The sequence below is a fragment of the Calonectris borealis genome, unplaced genomic scaffold (genome assembly GCF_964195595.1).
Source record: "Calonectris borealis unplaced genomic scaffold, bCalBor7.hap1.2 HAP1_SCAFFOLD_330, whole genome shotgun sequence".
Classification (NCBI taxonomy): domain Eukaryota; kingdom Metazoa; phylum Chordata; class Aves; order Procellariiformes; family Procellariidae; genus Calonectris; species Calonectris borealis.
The window spans coordinates 11171-22245 of NW_027441712.1; the positions used below are offsets into that span (position 1 = coordinate 11171).

The 11075-nt window shown below is 55.9% G+C and overlaps 1 long non-coding RNA gene across 2 annotated transcripts; it reads left to right on the forward strand.

Annotated features, from left to right (window-relative positions):
* Positions 1-5870: 5870 nt before the first annotated feature.
* LOC142077613 (uncharacterized) lies at positions 5871-10194 on the forward strand. 2 transcript variants are annotated; one of them, XR_012671932.1, is made up of 3 exons: positions 5871-6169; positions 7862-7920; positions 8757-10194. It is a non-coding gene; the product is annotated as an uncharacterized LOC142077613 (long non-coding RNA). The 2 variants fall into 2 exon arrangements; XR_012671933.1 differs by having other exon boundaries at positions 8803-10194.
* The last annotated feature ends 881 nt before the right edge of the window (positions 10195-11075 follow it).

The window sequence follows — 11075 nt, forward strand, 5'->3', positions numbered from 1 at the left end:
CAGGAGCACTCGAACAGCTTACTGCGATGCTAGCACCTGTGCTAAAAGCAATCAAGGTCAAAGAAGCGGCGTGGACAACACGGGACAAATCGGCGTCGCTTCGGTGCGTTTTCCAGGCTTTCCCGAGAAGCGGTAGCAGCCTCGTAACTAGCGACAGAGAGTCCTGACGTGGTTTTGGTGAGTTACTGCTTCTATCGCGTCCTTTTTCCTTAACCTGCAGCGCGTAATTTTGACTTTGGTTGGAAAGAGATTTTCCAGAATGGAAATGTTTCTCGTTCAAAGGAGTCGCCTTTTACGAACTTCCCATCAGAATGGATCTTCGGAGATGACGTGCTCGGCAGTAGAAGTCATCCGCAAGGAGACTTTTCACTCTCTCTGGGAAAAAAAAAAAAGGGGGGTAAGCCGATTTCCTTGCACAGACCCAAGCGCAGCACGTCTTCCGATAGTCGACGTACGGCTGATCTTTGGTTCTCGGGTGTAACGGTCGAGAGATCGTAAAGACGCGTTCCTCCGCACGCTCGGCTACGGCCGACAGCGTTAGCAAACCTGCCGGTCCTTTTTGGTAGCCTGATGTATTGCAGCACCGGGGATTTGATATTCCCCACCGCCTGCCCTCCCCTCCCTCCCCCCTCAAAAAAAAGTAAAACCGTACGGGAGATCTCTTATCTCACTGATTTTTCTATCGTAAATGAGATTTTAAAAAGAAAGTTAAAATTGTCTGATTTCCAAACTGACTTGCGTTGTTTAAACTGCAACTGCCAAATAGCTGTAGCGTATAATTTATTAGGTGTGCTTAAGCAGTTGGGTAGTTGCTCTAAACGTTTCAAAAGAGAGGCAACTGAACGTTATGGGTTTTTTTCCCGATCTTTTGGCAGAGTGCTCTGAAGTCCTTTATTTCTGTCTCGCTTTCGACGGCGCCTTTCCCCGGCCGTTCGGTAGCATCGGTCTCGGCGCCGCTCCTAGTCACGTAACGCACGCAAAACCCCTGGTCAAACGATAGCTGTGTAGTTTGGAGGTAGATAATTTAACGGCATGAATTCACAGCTACGCAATTTCAATTAACGCAAAAGGAAAATCAAATTTTTTTATGGTATAAGCCTTCTCGTTGTACGTACGCTAAAAAGGTGCGCGTATGTTTACGTAAAATGAATTGCTGAGATTCGTTCTTTCTTTTTCATTTTACTCTTCAAAGTTTTACGCTTCACTTTCAGCTTTATCGGCCAAGCGAGCGAGATGCGCAGCAGCAGCAGCAGCAGCAGCGCCAGGGCTGGAGCTGTGGCGGCGGATCCGTGAGCGTAGATGCCGATTACGGCGCGCCCTTGTCCCGCAGCCTCACGGGGTTATCTCCCGGCAGCGGTGCTGTAAGGAAGGGACGAGGCGTTTTCCGACACCAGCGAGAGCCTTTACTCCTCTGCGAAGGACGCGTTCAGAATCGCGTCAGTTAGTCCTCACGCGGATTTTAAGCGTTCGGATCGCTCGAGCTTTTAAAGGCCGCGTTGTATTTCGAGCTGAGCCGTTTGCCCGGCACCCTCCTTTAGCTCGACTGCTGCCCTCTCCCTTGCCCTGACCGAATTCCTCTGCTGCCTTCGGTGCTGTTTTTTTTAACGTGCTGAAATATCCGTTGGGATTTTTGTTTTTCAGGTGCCTCGCTGTGAGCGTCCCGTGGTGCTCAGGAGAGACCCCCGGCCCGGGTTTGCCTGCCGGTCGTTGGGCGTGCTGAGGGTAAGGGGCCGGCTGCCAGCCTGCGGGACGGGGCCTGGGGGGGGCTGCAAGCGTTTGGGGGGGCCGCCCCTCCTTTATCTTTCTAGCAGAGCCCCCCTTTTTGGCGGGGGCGCGTGCGTACGTACGTCAATGGCATTATTAACGTAACGAGCCGCCGGTTGGGGCCGTTTCCCTCCTGTTGTGCCTTTTTGGGGGCTGAATAAAAAGGGGGGGTTGGGGGCCTGGAGGGGTGATGATGTCATTTGGGGCACCGCAACATCACCGGCGGGCTGATGATGCCGTGGAGGAGCAGGTGAGTGGGGAATGGGGGGTCATGGGGGGGGTCCCCCCCAAAAAGGGGGTCACAGCCCAAAAGTGCCTGATAATTCCTTGGGGGGGGTTCAAAAATTTTTAAAAACTGTAAATCTATCTGTGAGGCCTCGAAATAGAGAAAAATCTCTCCTCGTTCTATATATTGGAAAATAATATTCCTTTATACGTATAAAAGGATTGCAACATAAGAACCTATATCTGCCCTATTATATAAAGGATTTTAGAGTAGAAAAAAATTCGAAAGACGTATATAGGGTTTTAAAATACAAAAATAACTCACGTCTATATAAATTAAAAAAGAAAGCACTTCCAAATGCAAAAAGGATGATATATTTTATGTATGAAGGAATTGAAAATAGAAAAAAGTCTGAATAGATACCGCTGTCTACACTTACTACGTGTTACGCAGAGAGCCTAAATAGGCATTATACGTAATCTAAGAGATGATCTGTAAGTGTAAATAGATGTCTAAGTCTAAAATCTAAGTCTATAAAGAGATGGGTGTAAATAGATGTAAGTGTAAATAGAGAAGTCTATAAAGACGTTTAAGTGTCAAAATAGGTAAGTCGACAGATGTATAGCCTGAGCAGGTATGATATAGAATAAGGGGGAAATGGGGGGGTATAAGTGAAACAAATATATTCACTAAATATATGTGTAGAGGTATGTGTAAATACGTTAAGCGTAAACGTCTATGATAGAGAAGGTTTTTAAAATGCAAAGAAACCCTGTTTACAGAAAGGATTTAAAAACTCTTCACCCCCCCCCACCCCCCCCGAAACCCCTCTCTATTGAAGATCCAAAAGCGCTTTCAAAAGCTGCCTCTTCCCTGTTCTCCTTTTCCGCCTTTTCCCATCCTGATTGGGGGCCAGTTCCCCCAACAGGGACTTTCCCCTGCAGGGCCGTGCACACAGAGCGGGACCTGCCGCCGTGGCCTAAAAACACCACAAACCCCCTGATTCGGGGCCTGCAAGGGGTGGGGAAAGAGAAAACCCGCAATCCGGGGGGGGAAAAATACCCAACTTGGAGCTCCCGGGAAAGCCAAATCCACCAGGATTTGGGCAGCCGGAAAGCAAAACAACCCCCGTTTTCATGCACAAAACGAAAAAGCAAAAATCGCCAATTTTTGTTGTGAAAAAGCGTTGGAAAACCTCCAAGCGGAATATTTTGGAAAAGGAAAAAACCCCGGTTTTGATATTATGGAAAAACAAAACACCCCCCGATTTGGGGAAGCTTTGGGGTGAAACACCGGCCATTTGAGGGGCCCGGACCCCTGGGGTGCTGCCTGCCCCGCCAACCTGCCCGTTGCCCCCCGCCCAAACTCTGGCACCCCGCTCCCGCTCCCCCGCCCCCCACTCCCACCCCGCTCGCCCTCCTCCTGCGTTTTGGGTTTGTGCTGAAAACGGCGTGGGTGACGCGGGGCTGCGTGAGTTCCCGCTGCGCAGCGCTTGCGCGGCGCCGGGGGCTGTGCTGCTCCTCGCCCCGCCCTGCCGGCGAGCGGGCTGGGGGTGCGCGAGGGCCTGGGAGGGGGCACCGCTGGGAGAGCTGACCCCGGCGGACCCGGGGGGTGTTCCAGGCCCTGTGACGTCAGGAAATAAAACTCGGGGGGCGGTCGGCGGGGGGGCCGCTGCTGGGCTGCGGCTGGCTGGGCATCGGGCGGTTGGCGGCGAGCCCTTGTTTTCGTTTGTACCGCTTGTCTGTCTGGGGTTTTTCTCTCTGTTGTTTGGGGTTTCCCCCCCCCCCCCCCCCCCCCCTTTCCCTCACGAGTGGAGTTTTTTCACTTTTGCCCTTCCAATTCTCTCCCCCCTCCCGCTGAGGGGGCAGCGAGGGAGCGGTTGTGTGGTGCTGAGTTGCCGGCTGGGATTCAACCACGGCACAAGGTGAGTGGCAAGCCCTGCCTGGCTAAACGCTTTAGGCTGCCCGCGTTATTCCTGCCATCTGGCGAGGCCCTCCTTGTTCTTTCCTGCTGCTTTCAAGTGCCTTGTGCTCCAGCAGCAGGCTGGGAAGGAGGGTTGTGGCAGGAGCGGCGGCCCCCCGTGACTCCTTCTCGGGCTGTGAGCTTCGCCCCGCGTGTGGGCTGCCGAGGATCGTCGGCTCTGCAGGGGCCACAGGCAGCCCGCAGAGCTTGAGGCCAAGCCGTTCCTTTCCCCCTGTGAGCATCTGGGGAGGGGGAGTGGGGGGGCTGCGGACCCCCGAGGGGGCCGAGGAGTGGGGCTGTGCATCCCGGGGGGGCCGGGGAGCGGGGCTGGGGGGGGGCTGTGAGCCCTAGGGGGGCGGGGAGAGGGGCTGGAGGACTTCCGGACCATAGAGACGAGAGCAGCCCAGGCCAGAGAGTACAGCTGGAGGACTCCCGGACCATAGAGATGGCGGTCTTCCGGGCCAGAGAGTACACCTGGAGGACTTCCGGACCACAGAGACGGAGGCCCAGGCGCGTAGAATGTACCTGGGAGACTTCCGCACCATAGAGGAAACTGTCCGGCCTAGAGAGTACCCCTGGAGGACTTCTGGACCATCGAGACGGTCGTGGGGACCGGAGAGTGCACCTGGGGAACTTCCGGACCATAGAGAGCAAAGTCCGGCCTAGAGAGTACCCCGGAGGACTGCCGGACCATAGAGCGCAAAATCCGGCCTAGAGAGTACCCCTGGAGGACTGCCGGACCATAGAGCGCAAAGTCTGGCCTAGAGAGTACCCCGGAGGACTGCCGGACCATAGAGCGCAGAATCCGGCCTAGAGAGTACCGCTGGAGGACTGCCGGACCATAGAGCGCAGAATCCGGCCTAGAGAGTACCCCGGAGGACTGCCGGACCATAGAGCGTAAAATCCGGCCTAGAGAGTACCGCTGGAGGACTCCCGGACCATAGAGCACAAAATCCGGCCTAGAGAGTACCCCATGGAGGACTGCCGGACCATAGAGAGCAAAGTCCGGCCTAGAGAGTACCCCTGGAGGACTCCCGGACCATAGAGAGCAAAGTCCGGCCTAGAGAGTACCCCGGAGGACTGCCGGACCATAGAGCGCAAAATCCGGCCTAGAGAGTACCGCTGGAGGACTCCCGGACCATAGAGCACAAAATCCGGCTTAGAGAGTACCCCATGGAGGACTGCCGGACCATAGAGAGCAAAGTCCGGCCTAGAGAGTACCCCTGGAGGACTCCCGGACCATAGAGAGCAAAGTCCGGCCTAGAGAGTACCCCTGGAGAACTCCCGGACCATAGAGCGCAGAGTCCGGCTTAGAGAGTACCCCATGGAGGACTGCCGGACCATAGAGAGCAAAGTCCGGCCTAGAGAGTACCCCTGGAGGACTCCCGGACCATAGAGAGCAAAGTCCGGCCTAGAGAGTACCCCTGGAGAACTCCCGGACCATAGAGCGCAGAGTCCGGCCTAGAGAGTACCCCTGGAGGACTGCCGGACCATAGAGCGCAAAGTCCGGCCTAGAGAGTACCCCTGGAGGACTCCCGGACCATCGAGATCAAGGTCCCCCAAGGAGCTGGGAAGTGGGGCTGTGGGTCCTGGCGGGACGTGAGAGTGGGGCTCCCAGGGGGCTGGAAAATGGTGTGGTCGAGTGCTGTGAGCTCCGGGGGTCCTGGGGCTGGGAAGTGCTTGCAAACGCTGCGGACGGGGCTGCGAGCCGTGCGCATGCGCGGTCCCGGGGCGCGGTGCGCATGCGCGGTCCCGGGGCGCGATGCGCATGCGCGGTCCCGGGGCGCGGTGCGCATGCGCGGTCCCGGGGCGCGGTGCGCATGCGCGGTCCCGGGGCGCGGTGCGCATGCGCGGTCCCGGGGCGCGGTGCGCATGCGCGGTCCCGGGGCGCGGTGCGCATGCGCGGTCCCGGGGCGCGGTGCGCATGCGCGGTCCCGGGGCGCGGTGCGCATGCGCGGTCCCGGGGCGCGGTGCGCATGCGCGGTCCCGGGGCGCGGTGCGCATGCGCGGTCCCGGGGCGCGGTGCGCATGCGCGGTCCCGGGGCGCGGTGCGCATGCGCGGTCCCGGGGCGCGGTGCGCATGCGCGGTCCCGGGGCGGGGACTACAACTCCCGGCGTGCCTCGCGCGGGCGGGCCGGCGGAGCCGCGCGCTGATTGGCTGCGGACCGTATTTCAACGGGGCGCGCGGCGGGCTCTGCACCGAGGCGGCGGCGCAGCGTGAGTGTGAGGAGCCGCGGGCCCGGGGAGCCGAGGAGTGGGGCTGTGGCGGGGGGGGGGGCGGTTCGGCAGGCTCCGGGGACGGGGGCTGGGGGGGCTCTAGGCGGGGGAGGGGCTGTGAGCATCTGGGGAGTGGGGAGTTGGGGGGGGGGGGGGCGGCTGCGTGCCCTAGGGGGGCCGCGCAGTGGGGCCGGGGAGGGGGCGCGGGCGGGCGGGCGGGCGGAAGGAAGGAAGGAAGGGGCGCTGTGTGCAAACAGACCCTCCCTGCGAGTCCCTGCTGTCGCCCCGTGGGGCCGGGGACCCCCCAGCCCTCCTTGCAGGCAGACTGGGGGCCTCGCGGGCCGAGTCGAGGGAGGAGCTGCTGCAGAGAGGGATTAGAAACGGCCTTCTGCCCCCGAAACTCCTGCGGCATTTGAAGGGGAGGGACAGGTCCACCCCAGGGCCCCAAGGGGAAGACCTCGGAGCAGGGACTTGGGGTTGTTCCAGGAGCAAAAGCTGGTCCCAGCCAGCTCGCCTCTGCTCCCCCGGCACCGGGATCGGACCTTTCAGCCCCGTTTCTGCCCGAAGCATCACGCAAGCGCTTGCCCTCCCCGGGGGCACCTTTGCGACTTGAGAAGAGGCGCAGCAGCTGGGGTTTTGGGCTCAGAAATGGGCGCTAAGTGAACTGGTTTGGGGGCCCAAAGCAGAAGCCGGTTTGGCCGTTTGTGCGGGGGGTGGGCGGGCATTGGGGGCTGCAGGGGAAAGCAGGGGGTGGGCAGGGTGCGTGGACCCTCCCCGGGGGTGGGGGTCTGGTCCTGCTGGACCCCGAAGTGCGGGAGGCCGGCACGCATCAGGCCCAACTCAACGTCTGCGGTGGTCTCTGGGGGGAAGAGGTGGTCTCTGCTTTTCAGACCCCGCACGCCCTCTTTGAGTCCAGCTCTTGCTTGTCGACTGCTTCGAATAGTTATTAACTGGTTAGTCGTACAAACTCATTAATGTTTGTACAATGTCCAACTATGATATTTAATCCTAACAGTCGAGTTTTGACGGCGATTGGTTTACGACCTTGTCAAAAACCCAGGCTGTTGCAAATAGCTGGAGCTCGTGAGGAGAAGGAGCTGAAATCAACGGTGCGGAGCTGGAGCTTCGATTAGCCAGAACCGTAGCAAGCAGGAGCTGGAACGAGACGGGGTGTCCGCTGTCTGGGGCATGCCTTAGCCAGAGGCAAAATTACCGGCAGCTGTAACGAGCGGGAGCTGCGATTCGCTGCAGTGTCTGTTTGCCGGAGCATCCGTCGGCCAGACTGCACTCCCAGCACGGCTGAAGAGCAGCCAGGCGCAGGCAGGGCTGTCCCCGGCAAGGCGCTCCGAGCGGCAGGGAGGCGAGTTGTCCTTCTGCCAGCGGGGAGCCCGGCCTCTTCCCTCGGGGATTAAATCCACGCCACGCGTGGATCCGCCCTCTCTGCGTGGAGGGTCTCTCCCGGACCCGTTCCCGAGGGCTGAAGTGAGGTGGGGGTCCCCCGGCTCTCCCCGGGGGGCAGGCGGCAGCACGAGGCGGCGGTGTCTCCCCGGTACCCGGCAAAGGGGAGCGAAACCGGCCGGCTGGAGCTCCCGGGGTGCACAGCCCGGCCCCGCACGGCAGAATCCTTCCCTGGGTTTTCACCGTTGGCTGGGTGTGACAAACAGGTTCATTTTGTGCCTCCTCTTTTCCCAGCGTCGCCTTCTGCGTCACGTGAAGAAAATCCTGCGCGGTTGACGCCGCTTGCTGCTCAGGTAATGGCACGTGGGGGGCCGGGGGAGCGGGGAGAAACATTGGCGCGTTCAAGGACGCTGCAGGTGCTCCGCGTCAAACCCAGGGAAAAGGCAAATTTGCTGCCGGTGCAGAAAAGCTGACGAACAGTTGCCGTGAACAGAGCGTGCGTGCCTCGTTCCCGAATCGGTCCCTGGGTAGTTACGAGCGTTTTCCTTCCAGGGAAAAGAATGAGCTTTCATCTACGAAAAATTAAGAGCTGCCTGTGACCTTCTTTAGGGTCAAGTGTTTCTCTTTTCTTTGTTCATACTGATTTTATGGGCAGGTTGGAAATAGCCTTTTATTTTTATAGGCGTAACTCAATTTGTAGTACTACGTGGTGTCAGGAGAGTGAATTTTGGAGCACCCAGGTACCACTAGAAACGTAATGAATGAGACACGACGGAAGCTGATATTTCAACTTGATTTTTACTTGATTTTTTTTTCCTGAGAGTGTTGACGGCACGTTGTCCTGTGGCTCAATCCACGTTCTGTTCAGTGGAGTCTTCCAACAAAAGTTGGTCCTTCCAAAAAAGGGCTAGTTGTTCATAGGCTCGAGGCATAGACTTGGAGAGCCGCTTAAGTACGTGACCAGAATTAAAGCCAAATGTCGCTTCACGTTGCTGCTGTTGGTCTTCGCTTTCGTGAATTTCCCCGCTGCTCCGTCACGGTTGGGAGCTCTGAATCATCCTTTTTTCCACTCCCTAACGCGTTTTTCTCCCCAAGGAGAGGCTACGTTTAAAAGCTACTTAGTTTCCTCACAAATGCATCGGTCGATAAAGCGGAGTTACGATTATTAAAACCACGCAAATGACACCAGTCTTACAGATCTGGACTATTTCTGAACACGTGTTCATCGCGTGCAGATGTCATCGGGATACGGATCATCTGCACTTCGTGCTCTGACGAGACGATCAGCTGAGACAGGGACGAGCTCCAAAAGAAAAAAAAGCTACAACGTCAAGGTTCTGTTTTGTTGTTGGTTTTTGTGGGGTTTTTTTGTGTTTGTGTGTTTTGGGGGTTTTTGGGGGGTTTTTTTGGTTGTTTTTTTTTTTTTTTTGAGCGCGACGTTGACTGGTGGCAGCCTGCAGAGCTCTCTTGCTGCCTGGCCCCTCCTTTCCTTCTCTGTCACTCCTCTTTCGCGGCTGTAATTTTCACTCGGGTAGTTTTAGAAGAGCGATTTAGTTCCTCGCCTGTGTAAACGCGCTGGTAATAGCTGGAAGGTAAACGCTTGAACCGGTAGCGAATAACTTGGCTACGAGTAGAATTTCTGAAGGAAGAACAACGACGACAGGAAGCAAGTAGCGAGTTACCCCAGATTTGTGTGCGTCAAGCACGTCAAAGTCTTACTGCCGAGCGTTGTTTGGCAACGTGCTCCAAGTGGCTCGTTTGAAAGCAACTGCGGTTTTCAAAGACCTCGACTGTTTGGAGAAACGGCCTGGAAAAAAGGATTCCTCTTTCGCAGCGAGTTTGCGAGGACGGACGGGTTGCCGTGCTCTTTAACAAAAATACTCCCCTTGGGACGGATCGGGTGAGGAAATCGCGGCTCTGCTTAGGCTCGAGAAAACGTACGTAGGTACCTGTGCCCGTCACCTGCGCGTCTCTAGGAAAGTGAGTTCTAGCGAAACTAAAGCTGCCGATGAGCCAAAAAAAAGGCACGGTTGTCTCAAACGTGCAGAAGCTCTAGTGGCCTGTCTCAACAACTGCACCAAAGGTGGTGCAAAAGACTTTCTCCTCCACTCGGTTGTTCTCTTCGCAGCAAAGGAAGCTTCGTGCTAAACGTTGTTTGTTTTTTTTTTTTCCTTTCCTCTCAGCAGAACGTCAACTGCCGTGAAAGTACGAGACAGATGGAAAGGATCCATAGTGGTCTGCAAGTACAAGGTAGGCCTGTGATATGTGTCTGCGTTTTTCCTAAGGTGCTCGTAGCACGGACTTTACAGTTAACACGAAGAACGTGGCAACTCTCCTTCTATGTGATTTTTTTAACGTGAAATATTTTAACGCAAATACTAAAAATAAAGGAGGTCTGTTCTGGAGCGTGGTACGCCTATGCAAAGCTTGCTTCCCTCCGTCTGTTTTCTCTTCCTGCAAGCACGGTCTTCTGTTTCTGTGCGCTTGCTAGGAAAGGGTGCTGTGAAAATAACGTTGGACTAGGAGAGGAAAGGAACCGTTTGTAGGAGTTGGGACGTTCGGGAGAAACAGGCTTTGTTTTCACGATAAAAGCTTTATGCTTTGTCAGTCAGTCAGTGTTTAAAATGCCTTACAGGAGCACTCGAACAGCTTACTGCGATGCTAGCACCTGTGCTAAAAGCAATCAAGGTCAAAGAAGCGGCGTGGACAACACGGGACAAATCGGCGTCGCTTCGGTGCGTTTTCCAGGCTTTCCCGAGAAGCGGTAGCAGCCTCGTAACTAGCGACAGAGAGTCCTGACGTGGTTTTGGTGAGTTACTGCTTCTATCGCGTCCTTTTTCCTTAACCTGCAGCGCGTAATTTTGACTTTGGTTGGAAAGAGATTTTCCAGAATGGAAATGTTTCTCGTTCAAAGGAGTCGCCTTTTACGAACTTCCCATCAGAATGGATCTTCGGAGATGACGTGCTCGGCAGTAGAAGTCATCCGCAAGGAGACTTTTCACTCTCTCTGGGAAAAAAAAAAAAGGGGGGTAAGCCGATTTCCTTGCACAGACCCAAGCGCAGCACGTCTTCCGATAGTCGACGTACGGCTGATCTTTGGTTCTCGGGTGTAACGGTCGAGAGATCGTAAAGACGCGTTCCTCCGCACGCTCGGCTACGGCCGACAGCGTTAGCAAACCTGCCGGTCCTTTTTGGTAGCCTGATGTATTGCAGCACCGGGGATTTGATATTCCCCACCGCCTGCCCTCCCCTCCCTCCCCCCTCAAAAAAAAGTAAAACCGTACGGGAGATCTCTTATCTCACTGATTTTTCTATCGTAAATGAGATTTTAAAAAGAAAGTTAAAATTGTCTGATTTCCAAACTGACTTGCGTTGTTTAAACTGCAACTGCCAAATAGCTGTAGCGTATAATTTATTAGGTGTGCTTAAGCAGTTGGGTAGTTGCTCTAAACGTTTCAAAAGAGAGGCAACTGAACGTTACGGGTTTTTTTCCCGATCTTTTGGCAGA